General features: G+C 37.1%; 3 pseudogenes; all 3 read left to right on the top strand.

The window, feature by feature from the left end:
- Positions 1–524: 524 nt before the first annotated feature.
- LOC133248918 (endogenous retrovirus group K member 25 Env polyprotein-like) lies at positions 525–2,694 on the top strand (annotated as a pseudogene).
- Positions 2,695–4,537: 1,843 nt separating this feature from the next.
- LOC133247752 (olfactory receptor 9K2-like) lies at positions 4,538–5,560 on the top strand (annotated as a pseudogene).
- Positions 5,561–9,182: 3,622 nt separating this feature from the next.
- Positions 9,183–10,671, top strand: LOC133247751 (olfactory receptor 9K2-like; annotated as a pseudogene).
- The last annotated feature ends 15,562 nt before the right edge of the window (positions 10,672–26,233 follow it).

Below are 26,233 nucleotides of genomic sequence, written 5' to 3' on the forward strand. Positions count from 1 at the left end.
CCTTTGCTTCTTGTCTCAATAGATGCATTTTTCCAGCTTTATCTGGGCAATACCTGTCTCTTCAGAATCCAGCAAACACGCCATTTCCACACTCTTACTCACCTTCCCCATAATGGAGATTCCTTCAGTCCTCAAAACAGACAACGGACCTGCATTTACCTCGCACTCGTTTCGTTCATTTTTATCGGAATGGAACATCACACACATTACAGGAATACCCTATAATCCCCAAAGTCAAGCCATTATTGAAAGAGCCCACCACACTCTAAAAACTCATTTATTAAAACAGAAAGGGGGAATCTAGAATAGGAGGTACACTTCTTATCCTGTGAACCCTCAATTATTATTATCTTTAATTCTTTATTCCCTAAATTTTTTAAACTTAACAAAAAATAATTCTGACACTCGTGTAGATAGACATTTTGCAGAAGACAGAAACAGCAAATTAGAAATCAATACACCAATATGGTATAAGCAATTCAATCAATGGCTGCCAGGAATCTTACGACTCCTAGGCAAGGGTTATGGTCTTGTCGTTGCAGATGCAGAAGAAATCTGTGTTTCCCTTCACCATGTCCATTACCAAGAAGGACCCCAAGACCAGGCTCCCTTGGCAAGTGACGAAGCTGACGCGAAGGGTCTCGTCAATGACCTTGAAGGAGCCAATGAAGAAACGCCATTGTCTGAATCCTTACCTGACATGGGCTCAAGTGAAAAACATGACTCGTCAGGCTGAGCAAACACTGAAGAACACTGGAACTCCTATGACTCCAGATAAGCTGTTTCTGGCAGTGTTAACTGTTCTTTCCTGTTCCTCTGGGGTAAGTGTGGAATATATTTATTGGACATATATACCTAATCCACCTTTGTTATCCATAGTGGATTGGGTTGACAAAGCCCCTATGGTATTCACCAATGATAGTCTGCACTTCCCTGCCCCACGGTCAATGCAGGGGTCAATCCATGAAGAAGATGAAGGAAAAGAGATACATGTTTCAATTGGATTCAAGACACTACCTATATGCCTTGGAGTTCACTCTTTGTGCATGACTATATTCCCACAGTGGTGGGCTTACTCGGTACACAATGTTTCCGCCTACAGTATAGGAAGGTTTGCAACTGCATCCTTCCTCTTAAATGGTTCTGAAAGACATTATCCTGGACAAATAGCTAACTATACAGACTCACTTTTCCAGCCTGCAGAACTAATATGTGATGCTGTATCTTGGAGAAAGAAATGATCAATTCAACCACTATATTGGTCTAACTGCCGGGAACAGTTCAAGAAGGTTTCTATCAAACAACAAAATCAGTTCATATTCAAATTCATGGATTGGGGGCCCCATGGGTTATTTGTGAATTGCTCTGAGGAGCAAGAAAAAAATCATAGCTGTTTGTGGTATCATAGAGTCAACACGTGGGGATTCTATAAGTCCAATATTGGCTTTTGAACTGATAAGGATGTATTGTTAAACTGGTATAATGGAGGGTTATCTCCACCTCGGCCCAGGATTATAGTCCCTCTTATAGGACTTGAACAATGGCATATTTGGAAGATTCCTGCTGCACTGGAATGCTTTGCCAATGTACATGGGACTGTGAAGGCTTTAAAACCCCAAGATTATACCTTTATGTATAATAGTACAGGATATATACAATCCTGTGTGCACCTCCCGTACATGTTTATTGTAGGTAACTTTGATATACATCTTTCTGCTAAAATTGTTAACTGTACAGCTTGTGCTTTATATACATATTTAAACCATACTATTTCTTACCACAATGCCAACGTCACTATAGTCAAGCAGAGGTCTAAACTATGGCTTCCTGTCAATTTAACAGAGCCATGGACCGACTCTGTATTCCTTTCAGTTCTGCTCAGAAATGGTCTGAAAAGGTCGAAGCACATAATAGGGTGGATTATTGCTGGCATTCTTAGTCTAATATCCATTGTTACAGTAGGAACCCTGTCTGGTATGGCATTACACAATTCTATACAAAATCATGATTTTATCACTGCATGGCACAAAGACTCTCATGATCTTTGGACTCGACAAGCCCAAATAGATCAGCAATTACAAACACGAATTAATGAGTTACAAGCTGTGATAATCCACTTAGGAGATCAAATGCAGCAACTGACTTTCCAAACACATATACGTTGTCACTGGAATTTTACGTCTTTTTGTCTGACTAACATGCCTTATAATAGCACTGAATATCCTTGGGACAAAGTTAAAGCACATTTTCAGGATCTCACAAACAACTCAAGTTTAGACATCAATCTGTTGAAACAACAAATTGCTAATTTTCAAGTTGAGGTACCTAAGGAGTTGTACAGCACTCAGTTTTATGATACTTTAACGAAAACCCTATCATCCCTAGACCCTAGAACATGGTTTTCAGGAAGCAACATTTTTATATATGTATTAATCACCCTACTTTTTCTGTCATTGATTATAGGATATAGATGTCTCTACTCAAGACTCCATGCCTCTCACAATGGAGTCCAACTAGCAGCTACTGTGCTTAAGCTAAAAACAAAAGGAGGATATGTTGGGAAGCACAGCGCAAAATAGCCTTGAATGAGAAGGTCCTTGGGAAAATGGCGGAGGGCCAGAAGTACCCAGGCTTTGCCATAGCTGAAAAACATTTCCTGCTTTTAGCCATGCTTGGGGCCAAGATTTAATAATACTAAAGATGTTGCTTGGGAAAATGGGTCATGGGATAAACACCTGGGTCATTTAGAACATGTTGTTCTTGAAATATCTTTTACTGATTATGTCTTAACCCCGTACACGCTCTGCTGGCCATATACTCTACGCTCTTTGTTCCTGCTTCTATAAAAAGGCTTGACTGCAGAAATAAATTTGTCAGTCCTTGCAAGAGACTGTCCAAATTTTGTCCTTTCAGATTCATCATTTCCAAGTCCTGGGGAGAAAATCCCTAAAAGCTTGAACATCAGGAAGTTCAGGGTTCACGTATTGCTGAAGCCTGGCTTGGAGAATTTTGAGCATTACTTTACTAGCAGGTGAGATGAGTGCAATTGTGCGGTAGTTTGAGCATTCTTTGGCATTGCCTTCCTTTGGAATTGGAATCAAAACTGACCTTTTCCAAAATTACAAATTGAAGTGGGATTTCTTTTAATCATAAGTATAATTTACTACATAACTTAAAATATTTACTTATCTAAACCTTTCCTTATATGCAAACTTTTAAATCTCTTTTCTATGCTTACCAATATGTATGTTGAGATAATACCATAAAGTTATTCTTTGTCAGTAAAGAAAATAAAGTCCAGAAATATTTTCCAAAGGATATACACAACTAGAGAAGGAAAAGTTCCTTGTATTTGGACTATTACTACACTGTACCTGAGGTTATTTCAGTCCTTATGGACAACAGCATTGGAGTCTACACTTATGTCTCCATAATTGATTTCACGATTACTCCTCTCCCAGTGGAATCCATCATAGAGGATGAGTAAAAGCTCAGTGCTAAAATACTCTTGAAAAAGATATCAGAGATTTAAAAATAACTGAGGCCGTTAAAAACACCACTTTTGATTCACTAGCTCATGATCACAGATTATAGACAAAAGGTTTCTATGATCTTTATCAATAGTTACCCAGTTGTCCTTACTTTAAGACATATCAGGTACACTAGAATTCAGGAAAGGGATTTCTTTATGTATATCACTGAAGTTTCCTATCTCTGTCTAAAGGGTGAGATCCCTTGAATTGATGTTTCCTTGGTAGAAAGTTGTTCGTTGCGGTATAAGGATTGGAATATTCACCAGCTTCTTTCTTTGCTTTTAAAGAGAGGGCCAAGTAATTATGACATGTTTTAAAATTTAATGACTATTAATGCAAGTTCAACATTTGTAATGAAGCAATTAAAATTCATGTATTTGAGAGAATGACTTTGATATGAGAAAAGGAACGCATGTTTAGAAGTAGAGTTAGAGAACTTTATCTACTCAGTGTTTTTTGATTTTACTTAACGTAACAGTATTGTCTAATCACATTGTTTTCAAAGATGGCTCCAATAACAATGGAAACTAAATATATTGAGGTAAAATAAAGTAAAAATATTTCAAATATTTTTAATACTGTCATGTAATGACACAAATACTGACACCTATCATAATGCCTATAAACACTACCATAGAGATTCCATGCAATATGCTTATTTTAGATAAGATGTAATACTCCTAGTTTGGATAAGATAATTTTTAACAATAAATATAGCAAGAATAGAAATTCAGAATGTGAATAATCTTAGACAATAAAATACGCTAATTTCTTGCATAAATCCTTGCCAATGTATGATTTAAATAAAATAACCAAATAGCTTCTTTCATTGTCTAATGGAATAACAATTCCTGAAGTTTAGTAATAACTAAATCCAAATTCATGGATCTTATTGACATTAAAATTGTTTTGTATACCTTTTCTCATTAAGAAGTAAATAATGTATAGCTACATTTAAGAGCATATTTATGAATTGATGACTCAAAGTCGCAATTTCATTTCTTTTGCCTTCTGCCTTTCAACAGTTGTCTGCCATGGGTGACAGGGGAACAAGCAACTACTCAGAAGCGACTGACTTCATTCTTGTTGGCTTCAGGGTCTGCCTGGAAATACACATTCTCCTCTTCCTGCTATTTCTGCTTATCTACCCCAGGATCCTTCTAGGAAATGTTGACATGATGGTCATTACTATGACTGACCCCAGGCTGAACATACCAATGTATTTTTTCCTAGGCAACCTCTCCTTCATTGATCTCTTCTATTATTCTGTTATTGCACCCAAGGCTATGAGCAACTTCTGGTCTGAGAGCAAGTGCATCTCATTTGCAGGCTGTATTAGCCAGTTGTTTCTCTTTGCTCTCTTCATTGTGACTGAAGGATTTATCCTGGCAGTCCTGGCTTATGACCGCTTCATTGCCATCTGCAACCCACTCCTCTACTCTGTCCAGATGACAACACAAATCTGTGTTCAGTTGGTGGCTGGTTCCTATTTTTTTGGCTGAATCAGCTCAGTTCTTCAAACCAGCATGACATTTACTTTATCCTTCTGGGTATCTCGAACCATTGACCATTTTTACTGTGATGACCATCCACTTCAGAAGATTTCTTGTTCTGATCTCTATATTCATAAGTTGGTTTCTTTTTTCTTGTGCAGCATTATCATTTTGCCTACCATAATTGTCACTATTGTGTCATATATATATATATACATATATATATATATATATATACACACAAATATTGTATCCACAGTTCTAAAAATACGCTCCACTTAGGGGTGAAAGAAAGACTTCACCCCTTGCAGCTCTCACCTAGGAGCTGTGAGTGTACTCTATGGTGTTGTATTTTTTATGTATCTCACTCCTGATACATTTCCTGAGCTCAGTAAAGTGGCTTCCTTATGTTACACCCTAGTCACTCCTATGTTGAACCCTTTGATTTACTCTCTGAGGAACAAAGATGTCAAAGAAGCTCTGAGAAAGAGCCTAGAGAAAAGATACTTTAATTCTATTTTTACAGTAATGTAAATGAAAGTCTTGGGAATTATAACAACTTGGGGAAGCAACTGATTAAAAAGTTGTACCCATTGATCTTAGAAATATTTAATCATAAAGTTTTAATTTATTAGAATTCCATGTACTTACAGCTGAAAAGTACATTTGGAATATGATTTGCCTTTTTGATTCAAAATGGAATGACTTTCTCTGTGCTTCATCTTCATTTTGCTTGCATTAGTAACGTGTTATGTGGATATACATGTACTTGGTAGAGGTAGCACAAGCTAATGTAATAAGCAAATGAAATATCATATTTACTGAAGAAAACTTTGTGAACTCTTAGTGAGAGAATCACTCTGCAGTGCACAGCCTGAAGGGTGACATGTAAGTAACTCTTAATTGCCCAGAGGCTAAATGAATTTATTTCATGGTTTCTCTGACATGAATAATTATATCTCCCCATCATTTGATTAATAATTAATCTCATAAATTACTTTTGGATGTCCTTCCTTTTTACAAGAAAACTGTAATAAAATAAACAAGTAAACTTTATATTTTGTTGACGCTTACTCCTTGGCAGGAAAGTTATGACCAACCTAGATAGCATATTCAAAAGCAGAGACATTACTTTGCCAACAAAGGTTCATCTAATCAAAGCTATGGTTTTTCCTGTGGTCATGTATGGATGTGAGAGTTGGACTGTGAAGAAGGCTGAGTGCCGAAGAATTGATGCTTTTGAACTGTGGTGCTGGAGAAGACTCTTGAGAGTCCCTTGGACTGCAAAGAGATCCAACCAGTCCATTCTGAAGGAGATCAGCCCTGGGATTTCTTTGGAAGGAATGATGAGAAAGCTGAAACTCCAGTACTTTGGCCACCTCATGCAAAGAGTTGACTCATTGGAAAAGACTCTGATGCTGGGAGGGATGGGGGGCAGGAGGAGAAGAGGATGACAGAGGATGAGATGGCTGGATGGCATAACTGACTCAGTGGACGTGAGTCTGAGTGACCTCCGGGAGTTGGTGATGGACAGGGAGGCCTGGTGTGCTGCGATTCATGGGGTCCCAAAGAGTCGGACATGACTGAGTGACTGATCTGATCTGATGTGCCTTAGTGAGAATTATTTTATCAATCCAATATGTATTGAATTTTGATGTACTCTTTGCCCTATAAAAATTCCTAGGCATAAGTAATTTCTCTACTTGAGGTCACAGTAATTGAGGGGAAAGTATCTGACTAGAGATCTAACATGCCATATGTTAAACCAAGTGAATACAAGCAAATATAGAAATACGTATAGAGTGCAGTCTTTAGAGATGAGTGATCTAAATGATCAAGGAAAGTTTAAAATCTTCCTGAAATTTAGTTTTTTATTTTAATGCACAAAAAAGGGAGCAAGAGAAACTTAGAAGGAAATTCATGGAACTCATACAGACCTATATAACAAGACAAGGAAGATTTCTTTTATTCTGCAGGCAGCAGGGAAGCACTGTGGATTTCTAAAAGGATATATTGTGTTCAAATTTGTATTTTAGAAAAATTGCATTTTAACTTTGGGTAGCTAAATATTCATAGAAGAAAATAATCACAGAAAGCCTCTGATTATCCAAATGAGAGGTTATCATTGTTTTAATGACAGCAATCTTACATGAGACAGTGAAGAGAGGGAATATCTTTTAAACCATTGATAAACTAAGCTGAATATTGGGGTGGTTAATAAAATGAGGTCTGGTGGAAGATAATAATTATTTCAATGTTTAAGAATCTCTCACTGGGAAAATGCTGCCTCATAAAATAAGGAAGAAAATATGATTAACAATATTTAACCATTAAGAGTTAAGAAAATATTCTCAGAACTCAGACTGAGCTTTCAAATTCTGCTTTTGCCTATGTGTTCCAAGGTCAACTGTCTTGACTTTGCAGAAACTCTGGTTTCTCAGTTTAATATACCTAACTATCCTTATTTAATATTTTCCTGTTTAAAATATCCAACCTACTTTCTCTTCCTAAACTGATTAAGCTTTTAGTAATACTGAATTATAATAAAAGAGAAGCTCTGGTCCCACATCATTTTTGCTATCTATATAGTTTAAAAACACAGATAAATTCTAAACATAATTTTTAAAATAAAATCTGGTTTCTAAAAATAATATTAAAATTAACTGATAAAAATATTTTAGAAAAATGACATTCTTATCAAGTTGGGCTTACTAAATAGAGTAGTATGTCTCTGGTGTTAATGTAGTCTTTTAGTCACACTGCTGTTTTAAAGGAATTTTTAAATAGGGATCCTAATCTCATAAGTATTTTTACTAAAGATATAAAGTTAATTGTATGAATGCTATCTTTCCTTCAGCATATTTTTTAACTGTTTGGTATTTAAATATATGAGAACAGCATTAGCAACCATCATCTGTCTTTGAATTTGTGATTTAGAGAGCATTTGTCATATCCTGAGGCATTTGTCATATCCTGAAACATAGGTATATCAAGATATACAGATAATAATTTGAAGTGAATTTTTATCTTTTTCCCTTGTTTTTGACTATTATTAGACTATTTGTTTGTATCTAAGGTTACTTCAGTCCTCATGGACAACAGCCCAAGAGTCTTCACTTATGGCACCATAATTGACTTTACGATTACTCCTCTCCCAGTGGAATCCATCACAGAGGATGAGCAAAAATTCAATGCTGAAATATCCTGAGGAAGGTTTCACAGGCTTTAAATAACTAACACCATCTTAAACACCACTACCCATACTCTAGCTCATGATCATGGACTCTGGATGATGCAAGTTGCTATGGTCTTTAAATATCCATGTTTACCCAAGTATATTTATCTTAAAACACCTAAGGTGTAACAGAATTCAGGAAAGGGATTTCCCTTTATGTATATCAGTGAAGTTTACTTACATTATCTAAACAGTGAGATCACTTGAATTGATGGAGCCTTGGTAGAAAGTCATTCACTGCAGTGTAAGGGTTGGAATATTCACTACCTTCTTTCTCTGCCTCAAAAAGAAGTTTAAATGACTGTGATATTTTTTAAATGACTGTTAATGGAAATGAAATATTTATAATGAGGCAATAAAAATGTATATATTGGGAGAATGGCTTTGACCTGACTAAAGGAAAATATTTGAAAATTCCATTAGAGAACTTTATCTTCACTTAGTGATTTTTGGATGTTATTAACTATGCCAATGTTGTCTATTTTATTGTATTTTCAAAGATGGCCTACATGAATAAGGAAAATGAAATATATTGAGCTAAAATAAGGTAAAAATATTTTCAATTTATTTACTACTGTCATGTAATGAATCAAACACTAACTTCGCTCTCACGAGGGCTATGAACACTATCTTATTACATGAGATATGTCTATTTTAGAAAATGTTCATTCTACAATTTTAGATGAAGAAAGCACCTAGCTATAAATATTTTAAGAATAGAAATTTAGAATGTGAGTGATTTTAGGCAATAAAATACGCTAATTTCTTGCAGAAATCCCTGCCAGTTATGATTTAAATAAAATAACCAAAGAACATTTTTTCACTGCTTAATAGAATTACAGTTTAAGAAGGCTAATGACATCTACTTTAAATTCTTGTATCTTCCTGACATTAAAATTGTTTTGTATGCAATATCTTATTAAGCAGTAAATAATTTAATTCTCCATTTAAGAAAGTATTAACAGCACTAGAATCAAAGCCACAGTTTCATTTATTTTGCCTTGTGCCTCTCAGCAGATTTCTGCCATGGGTGACAGGGAAACAAGCAACCACTCAGAAGTGACGGATTTCACTCTTGTAGGCTTCAGGGTCCGCCCAGAGTTCCACATCCTCCTCTTCCTGCTTTTTCTGCTTGTCTATGCCATGATCCTTCTAGGAAATATTGGCATGATGGTCATTATTATGACTGATCCCCGGCTGAACACACCAATGTATTTCTTCCTAGGCAACCTGTCCTTCCTCGATCTCTTCTATTCATCTGTTATTGCACCCAAGGCTATGAGCAACTTCTGGTCTGAGAGCAAGTCCATCTCCTATGCAGGCTGTGTGACCCAGCTGTTTCTCTTTGACCTCTTCATTGTGACTGAGGGGTTTCTCCTGGCAATCATGGCTTATGACCGCTTCATTGCCATCTGCAACCCACTCCTCTATTCTGTCCAAATGTCAACACATCTCTGTGTTCAGTTTGTGGCTGGTTCCTAATTTTTTGGCTGTATCAGCTCAGTTATTGAGACCATCATGACATTTACTTTATCCTTTTGTGCTTCTCGGAACATTGACCATTTTTACTGCGATGAGCGTCCACTTCTGAGGATTTCTTGTTCTGATCTCTATATTCCTAATATGATATCCTTTTTCCTATGCACCATTATCATTTTGCCTACCATAATTGTCATTACTGTGTCTTATATATATATTGTATCCACAGTTCTAAAAATACGCTCCACTGAGGGGTGAAAGAAAGTCTTCTCCACTTGCAGCTCTCACCTGGGAGTCGTGAGTGTATTGTATGGTGCCATCATCTTTATGTATGTCATCCCTGACAGATTTCCTGAGCTGAGTAAAGTGGCCTCCTTGTGTTACACCCTGGTCACTCCCATGTTGAATCCTTTGATTTACTCTCTGAGAAACCAAGATGTCAAAGAAGCCCTGAAGAAGATTCTGGGGAAAAAACTATTTTTATTTAATTCTATATTAACTGAAAATAGAGCTAAGTAAATGTAATGTTCTGAAACTGCTGAGCTTTATAATAACTTAGAGAATCACTGATTAAAATCTATTTTTAATATTTATTTATTTTAATTGGAGGTTAATTACTTTACAATAGTGTATTGGTTTTGCCATACATCAACATGAATCCACCACAGGTATACACGTATTCCTCATGTTGAACCCTCTCCCACCTCCCTCCTCGTACCATTCCTCTGGGTCCTCCCAGTGAACCAGCCCCAAGCATCCAGTATCATGCATCGAACCTGGACTGGTGATTCGCTTTATATATGATATTACACATGTTTCAATGCCATTCTCCCAAATCATCGCATCATCTCCCTCTCCTACAGAGTCCAAAAGACTGTTCTCTACATCTGTGTCTCTTTTGCTGTCTCGCTTACAGGGTTATCGTTACCATCTTTATAAATTCCGTATGCAATTCAAATCTTAAGAGACTTTATTTGTTTGAATCGCATATGTGAAGAATATATACTTTGAAAGATGTATTTGGACCTAATCAGAATACATACATCAGGAAGATGGACTCTATTTTGTCTGGCTGTTGATTTTGGAATGGACTGACTTTCTCTGTACTTCCTTTTGGATAATGATAATGGTTTCCATGTAATTTGTTTTTAAGACATATATATACCAACTTCTGACACTTTGAGGCTGTTGTTTGGGATGTATTGTTTATCTTCTGTCAGTACCATATGTTATATATATATACTTGGTAAATGTAACACAGTCTGATATATTAAGAAAGACAGAACAAAATACCAGATTTACTAAAGAAATCTTTGTGAATATCTAGTGAGAGAATCAGATACTCTGCCATACACAGTCTCAACTGTGAAATGTAAGTAAATCTTAATTGTCCAGAGGCTAACCAAGTGACCCATTTATCTCATGTTTTCTCTGGCTTGAATCATTATTATTTCTCCCCTTCATTTGAATATATACTAAGCTGATTAATTGTTTTTTTTAAATTGTACCTTTTCACAAGGAAATTGTAATAAGGGTAAACAAGAGTAAAGATAATTCGTATTTTGTTATATATACCTTAGTAATAATCATTCATCAAATTAATATTTATTGAATTTTTATATACTCTGTGCTCTATAAAAATTCCCAATTTTAAATGATTTCTGTACTTGAGCTCACATTAATTGATGGAAAAAATAGCTAAATGGATAGTTATTAATAACATGTCATATGGTAAACCCAGTGAATAAAGTGAGTGAAAGTTGTTCAGTCGTGTCCGACTTTTTGCAACTCTATGGGCAGTCCATGGAATTTTCTAGTCCAGGATACTGGAATGTGTATCCCCTCCCTTCTCCAGGGGATCTTCCCAACCCATGGATTGAACCCAAGCCACAAGGGTAGAAATTACAAAGACAGAGCAGCTTCTATAGATGAGTGATATAAATGATAAGGGAAAACTTCATAAGTACATTTGTAAACATAAATAAACTTCAGCAAACATAAATAGAAAACTTTCTGTGCAAAGGCAATTAAATAATAATATGTTAAACTTCCAAAAATTTAATTCCTGATGTTAATGTAAAAGAGAGGGATTGAAATTTAAGACTTAAAAGGAAATTCATGGAAATTGTGTACATCTATGTAAGAAGACAAGGAGGTTGACTTATTTTCTGCAGACCACAGGGAAGCACTAGGGATTTTTCTTCAAAGAATATATTGTGTTCAAATGGACATTTTAGAAAAATCACATTTGTAACTTGTGGAAGATAAATATTCATAGAAGAAGATAATCACTGTCTTATGACGGTGGAGAGAGGGAATACCTTTAAAATTATAGATAAACTAAACTGAATATTAATTAATGGTTGATAAAGTTAAAACAAGGTAGAAGTGAGTAATGACTTCTACTGTTTGAGCATCTCTAACTGGGGAAATACCACCTAACAAAATGAGAAGAAAAGTATGAGTAATAATAGTTAATCATTAAGAGTTAACAAAATAAAGTCAGGTCAGACTGAGCTTTCTCATCCTGGTTTGCCTATGTGCTTGATAGTCAACTGTCTTGACTTTACAGAAACTCTTATTTCTCAGTTGAATAAAAGAATACTAAGGTCCAGTGAGCAAAGAACCTGTGCCTGGGATTTCGGTGAGGTGAAACTGAAAAGAATTACGAATTTCTTGAAGGCTTGTTCCATTATAGGACTCAGCGCGTTGCATGGAAGTTTCTGTATTTTACAAGCAAAAGAGTGCTAGTAAAACATGCCTAAATAAACTGAAGACCACATTTATCTAAAACACTATTACTACTTTAATCTCATCTTGTGGCATCCCATTACATTTATAATTATAGCTAATTGTAGAGTCATGACTAGCTAATTTTACTAAATAGGAGTGTTCATGGTATTTAATCCTCACTCAGCTGCTGCTGCACTAACAATTATATTTAAAATTTTAGCCTCCTTAATTAATATTCCATTTTTAATATAAGAAATATCTAAATAAATTGTTAGTTTAAAACAACAAATATATCATTATTATGAATAAGCAAAACTAAATTTTCTATTTTATTGTGCAGTTCCTTTTCTTCCGGTGAAGATGAAATCTTTAAAAAAAAAAAAAAAAAAGATGTTTCTGAATCATTGCTCAAAAATACACATTCTTGGATCTAAAGAAGACTTATACGTTATTTTTTTAAACACTTTATTGAGGAATAATTGGTTTGAAATAAACAGTATGTATTTAAATTGAAGAACTCTGTGAGTTTTGTGGCCAATGAAATCACCACCGCATCAAGATACAGAATATTTCCTTCATTTCCAAATGGTTGATTAGGCCTCGTTTCAAGCCATTCTTCCCTCCAAACCCATCTGCAGATAACCAGTGATCTGGATGGTATGTAATAGAATCATACAGCATGTCATTTTTTCTCTCAGGGTTCTTTGCTGTGTAAAATGATTTTCAGATTTCTTCATTTTGTCATGTATAAGTAACCCATTCTTTTATTGCTGAGTAATTTTCCATTTTCCATTTTACATATATACCAAATTTTGTTTATGCACTCTTAAATAAGTGGGCAATTGATGTTTGATCAGCTTTTAGAGATTGTGAATACAGCTGATATGCGTTCATATGTGTTTGCCTAGTTTGTTTTCCTTCTTTTCTGATTCTTGAAGCTTGAGATTTTGAGATCTCATAATACATATGTTTGATTTGAAGAGACTACCAGGGAAATATCTAAAAATAAAGAAAAAAAAATTTACTGAACAAAACCTACTAAATATCAGGAAAACTGAGAATCTATGACATTTAAGCCAGAACCCACTCCTTCCCTGCCCTCTCTCGTCCCAGCAGAGCTGAAAGTACACTCAGGCAAGTACAGGCAGGGACATAGAGATGCCTCTGCCCCTGGGTCACAGTCAAAGGCTACGATGATCCCTTGATTGTTGTTGCTGCAAACATTACTTGTCCCCTCCAGCTTCACATTGAACAAAGTCTATTCAATGCAAGGGTAGCTAAAACATATGATGATCTCTACCCAGCCCCCATTCAAAAGCTCTACCCTTAGAATGCCAGGCCAAGAGTACTGGGCTCCAATTCCAGCTGCTCCCATTCTCTTAAAGGACAGAAGTTTTGTGCTCAGAACACCATAGGCTAGTGACCTCACTCAGAAACCTTCTCCTAAGGCAGGAGTGTCATTCTAAGCAAACTGGACCACTGTGCCTGCTTGTTGGTTTTACCTAGAAAGCAAGTTGTACCATGATAATGGAGGCCTCCACAGCTCTCTCCACTTGAACTGACTCTATTTAGAAAAACATGTGTAGGCAATTCAGGCTTAAGTGAACTCCAAAACTTAATAAATATTTGGTATAAGCAATTAAGAGGAGACTAGTGGTCCCATGAGAGTGATAAGCTAACTGTAGACCAACCACAGGGCTATCTGGTGCACAGGGCCTTGCTAAGTAAGTTTGGTTCATTTAGTCACTCAGTCGTGTCTGACTCTTTGCAATCCCATGACCAGCAACACATCAGGCCTCTCTGTCCATCACCAACTCCCAGAGTCCACCCAAACCCATGTCCATTGAGTCGGTGGCACCATTCAACCATCTCATCCTCTGTCATCCCCTTCTCCTCCTGCCCTCACTCTTTCCTAGCATCAGGGTCTTTTCAAATGAGTCAGCTTTTCACATTAGGTAGCCAAAGTATTGGAGTTTCATCTTTATCATCAGTCCTTCCAATGAACACCCAGGACTGATCTCCTTTTGGATGGACTGGTTGGATCTCCTTGCAGTCCATGAGACTCTCAAGAGTCTTTTCCAACACCACAGTTCAAAAGCATCAATTCTTCACCACTCAGCTTTCTTTATAGTCCAACTCTCACATCCATACATGACCACTGGAAAAACCATAGCTTTGACTACACGGACCTTTCTTGACAAAGTAATGTCTCTGCTTTTTAACATGCTGTCTAGGTTGGTCATAACTTTCCTTCCAAGGAGTAAGTGTCTTTTAATTTCATAGCTGCAATCACCATCTGCAGTGATTTTGGAGCCCAGAGAATTAAAGTCAACCACTGTTTCCCCATCTATTTGACATGAAGTGACGGGACTGGATGCCATAATCTTAGTTTTCTGAATGTTGAGCTTTTGGCCAATTTTTTCACTCTCCTCTTTCACTTTCATCAAGAGGCTCTTTAGTTCCTCACTTTCTGTCATAAGGGTGGTGTCATGTGCATATCTGAGGTTATTGATATTTCTCCCGGCATTCCTGATTCCAGCTTGTGCTTCCTCCAGCCCAGTATTTCTCATGATGTACTCTGCATCAGTTCAGTTCAGTTCAGTTCAGTTGCTCAGTCGTGTCCGACTCGTTGTGACCCAATGAACCATGGCATGCCAGTCCTCCCTGTCCATCACCAACTCCTGCAGTTCACCCAAACCCACATTCATCGAGTCAGTGATGCCATCCAGCCATCTCATCCTCTGTCGTCCCTTGCTCCACCTGCCCCCAATCCCTCCCAACATCAGAGTCTTTTCCAATGAGTCAAATCTTCGCATGAGGGGGCCAAAGGACTGGAGTTTCAGCCTTAGCATCATTCCTTCCAAAGAAATCCCAAGGGTGATCTCCTTCAGAATGGACTGGCTGTATCTTCTTGCAGTTCAAGAGACTCTCAAGAGTTTTCTCCAACACCACAGTTCAAGTACTCTGCATATAAATAAATAAATAAATAAACCAGGTGACAACATACAGCCCTGACATACTCCTTTTCCTTTTTGGAACCAGTCTGTTGTTCCATGTCCAGTTCTAACTGTGGCTTCCTGACCTGCATACAGATTTCTCAAGAGGCAGGTCAGGTGGTCTGGTATTCCCATCTCTTTCAGAATTTTCCACAGTTTATTGTGATCCACACAGTCAACGGCTTTGGCATAGTCAATAAAGCAGAAATAGATGTTTTTCGGGAACTCTCTTGATCTATGTGCTGATGTTTGCAGTTGCACTCCCAACCTGGTCATTTTCTGGCCTGAGGCGATCCAGCCCTCAGGTCTACAGGCTCTATGGTCAGATTGATGGCAAACTCTAAGAGTGTTTACACCAAAGGGGACCTTTCCAGACATCTGCTGCCAGTCCCGCCGTCCCTGTGGTGAGTCCCTGCTGACTCATGCCTCCTCAGGACACCCTCCAACAAAACCAGGCAGTTTGGTCAGTTTCCTGTGGAGTCACTGTTCCTTTCTTCTGAGTCTTGGTGCACAGGTTTTGTTTGTTCCTTTAAACTGAAGTCTCTGTTTGCCCTAGGCCTGTGGAAGTCTTGTAATCAACTCTTGCAGGCCTTAAAGGTCAGATTCCCTGGGGATTCCTAGTCCTTTTGTCAGGTCCCCAGGTTGGGAAGCCTGATGTGGGATTCTGAACCTACACAACAGAAGGAGAACTTCTTTGGTATTATTGTTCTCCAGTCTGTGGGTCACTGACCCAGTAGGTTTGGGATTTGATTTTATCATGATTGTGCCCCTCCTACTGTCTCACTGTGCCTTCTTCTTTGTCTTTGGATGTGGAGTATCCTTTTTAGTAGGTTCCGGCATCCTCCTGGCAATGGTTGTTCAGCAATTGTTGTGATTTTAGTGTTTTCACAGGAGGAGATGAGTGCACATCCTTCTACTCTGCCATCTTGAACTGGAAACTGCCTATATCTTTTTGAATTATGGTTTTCTGTGGGCTGACTTTGAAGTAACCTAGGTTTCAGCAAGATCAGAACTTCAGGGGCATATGTGATTGCAAGGCATGAGAAGAGGTGGTATTAAAGTATCACAGAAGCCTGGCAATCTCTTCAAGATTGAAAACCATGGTGAGGTTTGCCGACCAGATTCTAGAACCAAAATAAGAAACAATCCAAGAAGCATACTGAAAGAGAAAGAAATACCTTCTCTTCTTACATTCTCACTTCTACCTTTATCCCGTCTTTTAGCACTTTAAGGATAGTATTCTATTGTCTTCTGTTTTGAATTTTTCTGACCAAAATCTATGCTTTACTTTTTGCTTGATAATATATAATGTTTTTTTTTTTTCCTTCTTGTTGCTTTGACAACATTTTCAGAAATGTTATCCTCCTGTGCCTTCATTCCATTTTCTTTCTGTTCCTTTTACTTGGGTTTTTGTGAAGTTTCTTGTATCTGTGTGTTTAGAATTGCTATCCACTTTCAACAGAAAATTTGATCATTATAGTTTCTAATATTTTTCTAATCAGCTCCTTTCTAATTATATTTGCAAATTTTCTCAGTTATCACTGAATGTCAGTTGGGTTTTTTTTTTTTTCCATTTTTAACTCTATGATTGTGTTTGATTTGTTTCAATTGCTTTGTATTCATGTTTAAATTTTTCTTGAATTGTTTCCTTTTTCTCAGGTATTAGAGTCATTTGCTGCTTGTTGTACAGTATCTAAATATGGTTGGTTCATTTAATTTCTACAAAGTTTAGCTTTTGTCATGGAAGACAGAACTTATAGTAATTACTTGCTCAAGAGTACATGTGGAAGCATCTTAAGTTCTGTATTTTTTCAATGTTATCTGAATTTTATATTTGTAGTATAAGCACATATTTCAGTGAGAATGTATTCTTCTTTGTATATTGAAGTGCATTAGTTGTTAATATTGTGGTTATATCTTTTGAAGCTAAATTATTGATGGGGCTTGTGGCAAAGATGACAGAGTAGGAAGACCTTGAGCTTACCTCCTCCCACAGACACACCAAAATTGCAACCACTTACAAAGCAGCTATCTATATATATATCCTAAGGACTGTCAGAAGAATTTTCCACATCTAAAGACCTGAAGCAGGAACAACAGTGAGGTGGCTAGGAGAGGCAGAGACACATTATATAGTCAGGACTGACACCTCTGGGTTAGCAACCCACAAATGGAAGGAGTATCATATGTAGACGTTCTTGCCAATGAACACACAGCTGTTCAACGTCCCCACATTAGGCTTCTGAGTCCAGGAGGGCTTGCACAGGGAAGACAAGCCCTCAGAAAATCTAGCTTTGACAGCCTGAAAGCTTTCTATTTGGAAGAGCTGGAAGGCTGTAGGAAACAGAAACTTCACCCTTTAACTGTGCATACAAAATATCATACACTCTAAGTCCCAGTACACAAGCAGTAATTTGAAAGAAGCTTAGGTCAGACCCACCTGTGGATCTTGGAGAGCCTCCTGAATAGGCTGAAGGCAACTGAGACTCCCCGTTGAAAAGGGAACACTGGAAGTAGCCATTTGGAAGTACCAATTTTGAGGAGCTCTTTCTACTGTGATGACATCAGCCTACCAAGTGTCATTTTGCAAACTTAAACCTATCAGTACTGGAGGACGTACCCACCCATGCTCAGTTGCAGCAGGTCAGTTTTAGCCCAAACTCCATTGAGCTGTGCAGACAGCAAATCAGGGACCCATCGCCACTCCCAGGAGGCCAACACCAGCCTAACTATCCCTTGGCTAAGCAGACAGCTGCATGAGGACCTGGCCCTACTCTCCAGTGGCCCAGTAGCAGCACTATCCACCACCCCTGGCTACTCAACCAATCACGAGGATGGGATCCCTTACCCTCCAGTGGGTTCAAAGCAAATGTACAAGGCGTAGCTACATAGCCAACTCAGCTGGGGTCCAACCCCACATGCCAGCATGCCTAATATAATAACTCCTACCACTACAGAAGGGTACATGCATCCCATATGAGGGCAGCACTGGGGCCTATACCTCTGTTGACCAAATGAGAGAATGCTTCTGGACCTCATTGGATGTTTTCTACACAAAGTCACTTCTCCAAGATTGAAAACTATAACTGATGTACACAGGAAAATACATAGAGAACTGGGAAAAATAAGGAGACAGAGAAATACATTCCAGATGATGAAATAAAACAAAACCTAAGAAAAAGAACTAAACAGAGAGGAGATAATAAATCTACTCCATAGAGAGTGAAGATAATGATCTAAAAGTGCTCATGGAACTCAGAAAGAGGTTGAATAAAAATAATAAGGACTTCAGCAAAGTTAGAAACTATAAGTAAAAATCAAACAGAACTGAAGAATACAATAGCTGATATAAAATCCACACCAGAGGAATTATCAGTAGATTAGATCAGAGTAATGGATCAGTGCTCTGAAAGACAGGTAATTGGTAATTACACATGATGACCATAAAAAAGAAGAAAAGAATTTTTTTTTAATTAAAATAATCTGAGACTTTTGGGATGACATCAAGTATGCCAACATTCACAATATAGAGATCCCAGAAGGAAAGAGAGAAATGAACAGAAAACTTATATGAAGAAATAATGGCTGAAAACATCCCTACCTCAGGAAGGAAACAGACCCCTACGTCCAGGAAGTGTAGAAATTCAAGTTAGATTAACTCATAGATCCACATGAAGACACATTATCATTAAATTATCAACTATTAAAGATAATGGGAGAATCTTAAAAGCAGCAAGACAAAAGTAGTTACATTCAAAGAAACTTGTATAAGACTATCAGATGACTTTTTAGTAGAAAATAGGCAGGCCAGAAATGAGTAGCACGGGCATGATGCATTCAAAGTGATGAAAGGAAAAACCTGCAACTAAGAATACTCTACCCAGCAATGTAATTATTCAGATTTGGAGAAGAGATAAAGGTTTTTCCATACAAATAAAAACTAAAATGTTTAAGAATCACTATATTGGCTTTATAAGCAATGGTAAAGGAACTTTAAGCAGAGAAAAAAAGACCACAACAAAAATGGGAAAATTATGAATGAGAAATATCATTGGTGAAAAAAAAAAAAGTAAAACATATAAAGTAGTAGATCAACCATTTATAAAGTTATCAGAAGGTTAAAAGACAAAAGTAGTAAAAATATTTTATACTCACAATATGTGATAAAGATAGCCAAAGCAAAAAGGTATAAAATATGGTGTCAAAACCATTAAAGGTGGGACATGGATTTAAAATGTAAGGCTGCTAGAATGCAAAAGATTCCACCTGCCGATACAGAACGTACTGGAGATATGGGTTCAATCCCTGAGCTGGGAAGATCCCCTGGTGTGGGAAAAAGCAACATACTCCAGAATTCTTGTCTGGAAAATTCCATGGACAGAGGAACCTTGTGAGCTACAGCCCTTGGGTGGCAAAGACTTGAACACAACTGAGTGCTGAGCGCACATACATGCACAATCAAACTTAAGAGATCATCCACTTAAACATACGTATAGAAAGAAAGAATGATAAATAGATAGATAGAAAATGCTCAGTTGCTAAATTTTGTCTGACTCTTTGTAACCCCATGGACTGTAGCCTACCAGGCTCCTCTGTCCATGGGATTTTCCAGGCAGGAATACTGGAGTGAGTTGCCGTTTCCTCCTCCAGGGGATATTCCTGCTCTTCCTGGACTAGATTGAACCCATTTCCCCTGTGTCTGCTGCATTGGCAGGCAGATTCTTTACCTTGAGCCATCTGGGAAGTCAGAAAGATAGATGTTGTTATATATCTCAGATCAGTCACCCAGTCCTGTCCGACTCTTTGCGACCCCATGAATCACAGCACGCCAGGCCTCCCTGTCCCTCACCAACTCCCGGAGTTCACCCAGACTCATGTCCATCGAGTCAGTGATGCCATCCAGCCATCTCATCCTCTGTCGTCCCCTTCTCCTCCTGCCCCCAATCCCTCCCAGCATCAGAGTCTTTTCCAATGAGTCAACTCTTCGCATGAGGTGGCCAAAGTACTGGAGTTTCAGCTTGTGCATCATTCCTTCCAAAGAAATCCCAGGGCTGATCTCCTTCAGAATGGACTGGCTGGATCTCCTTGCAGTCCAAGGGACTCTCAAGAGTGTTCTCCAACACCACAGTTCAAAAGCATCAATTCTTCGGTGCTCAGCCTTCTTCACAGTCCAACTCTCACATCCATACATGACCACAAGAAAAACCATAGCCTTGACTAGACGAACCTTTGTTGGCAAAGTAATGCCTCTGCTTTTGAATATGCTATCCAGGTTGGTCATAACTTTCCTTCCAAGGAGTAAGCGTCTTTTAAAATTTTGGCTGCAGTCACCATCTGTAGTGATTTTGAAGCCCAGTAAAATAAAGTCTGACACTGTTTCCACTGTTTCCCCATCTATTTCCCATGGAGTGGGGGGACCGGATGCCATGATCTTCGTTTTCTGAATGTTGAGCTTTAAGCCAACTTTTTCACTCTCCACTTTCACTTTCATCAAGAGGCTTTTTAGTTCCTCTTCACTTTCTGCCATAAGGGTGGTGTCATCTGCATATCTGAGGTTACTGATATTTCTCCCCGCAATCTTGATTCCAGCTTGTGTTTCTTCCAGTCCAGCGTTTCTCATGATGTACTCTGCATATAAGTTAAATAAACAGGGTGACAATATACAGCCTTGATGAACTCCTTTTCCTATTTGGAACCAGTCTGTTGTTCCATGTCCAGTTCTAACTGTTGTTTCCTGACCTGCGTACAAATTTCTCAAGAGGCAGATCAGGTGGTCTGGTATTCCCATCTCTTTCAGAATTTTCCACAGTTTATTGTGATCCACACAGTCAAAGGCTTTGGCATAGTCAATAAAGCAGAAATAGATGTTTTTCTGGAACTCTCTTACTTTTTCTATGATACAGCAGATGTTGGCAATTTGATCTCTGGTTCCTCTGCCTTTTCTAAAACCAGCTTGAACATCAGGAAGTTCATGGTTCACATATTGCTGAAGCCTGGCCTGGAGAATTTTGAGCATTACTTTACTAGCGTGTGAGATGAGTGCAATTGTGCGGTAGTTTGAGCATTCTTTGGCATTGCCTTTCTTTGGGATTGGAATGAAAACTGACCTTTTCCAGTCCTGTGCCCACTGCTGAGTTTTCCAAATTTGCTAGCATATTGAGTGCAGCACTTTCACAGCATCATCTTTCAGGATTTGGAATAGCTCAACTGGAATTCCATCACCTCCACTAGCTTTGTTCATAGTGATGCTTTCTAAGGCCCACTTGACTTCACATTCCAGGATATCTGGCTCTAGGTCAGTGATCACACCATCATGATTATCTGGGTTGTGAAGATCTTTTTGTACAGTTCTTCTGTGTATTCTTGCCATCTCTTCTTAATATATTCTGCTTCTGTTAGGTCCATACCATTTCTGTCATTTATCGAGCTCATCTTTGCATGAAATATTCCTTTGGTATCTCTGATTTTCTTGAAGAGATCCCTAGTCTTTCCCATTCTGTTGTTTTCCTCTATTTCTTTGCATTGATCGCTGAAGAAGGCTTTCTTATCTCTTCTTGCTATTCTTTGGAACTCTGCATTCAGATGTTTATATCTTTCCTTTTCTCCTTTGCTTTTCACAGCTATTTGTAAGGCCTCCCCAGGCAGCCATTTTGCTTTTTTGCATTCCTTTTCTATGTGAATGATCTTGATCCCTGTCTCCTGTACAATGTCACGAACCTCATTCCATAGTTCATCAGGCACTCTGTCTATCAGATCTAGCCCTTAAATCTATTTCTCACTTCCACTGTATAATCATAAGGAATTTGATTTAGGTCATACCTGAATGGTCTAGTGGTTTCCCATACTTTCTTCAATTTAAGTCTGAATTTGGCACTAAGGAGTTCATGGTCTGAGCCACAGTCAGCTCCTGCTCTTGTTTTTGCTGACTGTTTAGAGCTTCTCCATCTTTGGCTGCAAAGAAAATAATCAATCTCATTTCGTTGTTGACCATCTGGTGATGTCCATGTATAGAGTCTTCTCTTATGTTGTTGGATATATGTCATCTTCCTATATATTGTAACCTATATATGCCATCTTCAAGTAATCTTTATCCCCGGAACACTAGGACATATATATATCAACAATTCAGTCAATGTGGTCACCTCTTAACTAAGTGAAAATAAACGTTATCTGATCAGCTCAATAGATGCACAAAAACTTTTGCAAGATTAAACACCTATTAACAATAAAAATGCTGAACAATGAGAGTCTAAAGGGACTATATCTCAACATATTAAATATAACATATGCAGAAATTCCATCCAAAAACTGCAGAATATACAATCTTTTCAAGTGGACACAGAAAATTCTTCAGGATAAATCACATGCTAGGCCACAAAGCAAGTCTCAGTAAATTTAGGAAGACTAAAATCATAATAAACATCTTTTTTGACCACAGAGATATGAGACTAGAAATCAAGTATAATAAAATAGCTGCAGAAAACCTTCAGAGACAAAATCACGTGGAGATGAAATAATTTGCTATAAAATAAATGGTAGGTCATTGCAGAAATCAATAAAAAAAAATCAAAATAACTGGAGACAATTGAAAATGAAAAACAATGATCCAAATTGTGGGAAGCAGCAAAAGTTCTAAGAGAGAAGATTATACTGGTATAATTCTACCTCTAGAAAGAAGAAAAATCTCACATAAGCAAACTTATACATAAAGGAACTTGAAAAAAGAAGAAATTAAAAGACAATCAGACTACAAAGTGGGTAGTAAGAAAGAAAAATGATCATAGAAAAAATAAATAAAATAGAGACTAAAAAAATGGAAAAGACTGATGAAGCAAATATCTGATATTTAAAAAGATAACAAAATTCATAAGCTTTTAGCTAGACTCATCAGAAAAAAAGAGAGAACCCAAATATATGAAATCATAAATAAAAGTGAAGTTACAACCAACACCACAGAAACACAAATTATAAAATATTACTGAGAAAAATTGTATGCCAATAAAATGGACAATTTAAAAGAAAAGGACAGATTCCTAGAAATGCATAATCTCCTAAGACTGAATCAAGAAGAAATAGAAAATGTGAACAGACTGATTGCCAGTAAATAAATTTAATCAGTAATAGAAGCCTCCCAACAAACAGAATTCCAACAAACAAACAGCTTCACAGGTGAATACTACCAAACATTTCAAGGAGAGTTAACACCTATCCTTCTCAAACTATTCCAAAAATTAACAGTGTGGAGATTCCTTAAAAAACTGGAAAATAGAACTGTCATATGACAGAGAAATCCCACTGCTGGGCATAGACACGAAGGAAACCAGAATTGAAAGAGACATGTACCCCAATGTTCATCACAGTACTGTTTATAATAGCCAGGACATGAAAGCAACCTAGATGTTCATCAGCAGATGAATAGGTAAGAAAGCTGTGGTACACAAATGGAGTATCACTCAGCCATTAAAAAGAATACATTTGAATCAGTTCTAACGAGGTGGATGAAACTGGAGCCTATTATACAGAGTGAAGTAAGCCAGAAAGGAAAACACCTATACAGTATATATGGAATATATATGCATATATATGGAATTTAGAAAGATGGTAATGATAACCCTGTATGTGAGACAGCAAAAGAGACACAGATGTGTAGAACAGTCTTTTGGACTCTGTGGGAGAGGGCGAGGGTGGGATGATTTGGGAGAATGGCATTCAAACATGTATATTTATCATACATGAAATGAATTGCCAGTCCAGGTTCAATGCATGATACAGGGTGCTCAGGGCTGGTGCACTGGGATGACCCAGACGAATGGGATGGGGAGGAAGGTGGGAGGAGAGTTCAGGATGGGGAACACATGTATACCTATCCTGGATTCATGTCAATGTATGGCAAAAACCACTACAATATTGTAAAGTAATTAGCCTCCAATTAAAATAAATAAATTTATATAGAAAAACAAAAATTGAAGAGGAAGGAACAGCTTTCAAACTCATTCTATGAGGCCAACATCACCCTGATGATAAAACCAGACAGGACACAACAACCAAACAAAAGGCCAGCATCATGTTTAACATAAATCAAAGTCCTCAACAAGATATTAACAAAAATTTTTTGAACAATATATTAAAAGTATCATACACCATCGTCAAGTGGAATATATCCCCAGCATGCAAGTATGTGTCAGTACCAACAATTCAGTCAATGTCATCACCTCCTAGCTAATTAAAAATAAAAGCTATATGATCATCTCAGTAAATGCACAAAAGCTTTTAACAAGATTTAACATCCATTATGACTAAAATGATCAACAATAAGGGTTTAGAAGGACTATATCTCAACATAATAAAGGTCGTATATTACAAGGCCCCAGCCAACCTCATACCTAACATTGAAAAACTGAAAATGCTTCCTCTAAAATTAGAAATTAGACAAGGATGATAAAACAAAAGAAAAGGAAAAGAATCTGAATTGGAAAGAAAGAAAGAAAACTGTCAATGTTTACCAAAAAATATACTATATAGAGAAACTGATAAAGATGCCATCAAAAATCTATTAGAAATAATATTTGAATCAATAAAGTTGCAGGATAAAAAAATTATATGCAAAAATCTGTGTAGCATAGTGTTTCTATATCCTAGCAGTGAACTACCAGAAAGAGAAAGTAATAAAAATTCAATTTACAGTTGCATCAGAAAATAAAGTACCTACTCTTAAAACTCATTAAAGAGGTAAAAGATCTGAACTTGGAAAACTAGAAGATGCTGATCAAAGAAATTGAAGACATCACAAACAAATGGAAAGATATGCCATGCTCATGGATTGGAAGAATTAATATTATTAAAATGACAATACTACACAAGGCAATCTACAAATTCAATCTAATCTCTATTAAAATACCAATGGCATATTTGGACAGAACTGCAAAAAGTAATTCTATAATTTGTATGGAAACACAAAGATCCCAAATAGCTGAAACATTCTTGTTAAAGGTGGGCAAAACTGAAAGTATTGTGATCCTTTATTTCAAATTATACTACAATGCTAAGTAATCAAAACAGTATGGTACTGGCACAAAGATCTATACACATAGATCAGTGGAACAGAATAGAGAGTCCAGAAGTAAGTCCAGGTTCATACATCAATTAATCTACAATAAAGGAAGAAGAATACACAATGGGGAAAGACAGGCTCTTCAATATATGGTGTTCAGAAACCTAGATAAATACATGCAAAAGAATCAAACTGGTGTACTTTCTCATACCATGTACAAAAGTAAACTCAAAATGGATAAAAATGTAAATGTAAGCTCTGAAACCACAAAACTCTTAGAGGAAAACACAGGCAGTAAACTCTTTGACATCAGTCTCAGCAATGTATATATTTGAGGAGGAAGGATCTGTCTCTTCTGGCAAGTGAAACAGAAGCAAAAATAAACAAATGGGACAACATCAACCAAAAACCTTTGCAGATGAAGGAATCTTTGAACAAAATGAAAAGGCAGCCGACTGCATAGGAGAAAATATTTGCAAACAATACATTTTATAAGAGGTTAGTATTCAAATACGCCAAAAAATACCACATACAACTCAACTTCAAAAACAAAACTAAACAAACAAACAAAAAAGAAGCAAAAAGCAATCTGATTAAAAGCAAGCAGAGGATCTGAATATCCATTTTTCGCAAAGACATATGATTGTCAACAGGCCTTAACTAACCTTAATTAGTATTCTCCTTTTTAAAATATCTAATCTGCTTTCTCTTCC

Source organism: Bos javanicus, chromosome 5 (assembly GCF_032452875.1).
Source record: "Bos javanicus breed banteng chromosome 5, ARS-OSU_banteng_1.0, whole genome shotgun sequence".
Classification (NCBI taxonomy): domain Eukaryota; kingdom Metazoa; phylum Chordata; class Mammalia; order Artiodactyla; family Bovidae; genus Bos; species Bos javanicus.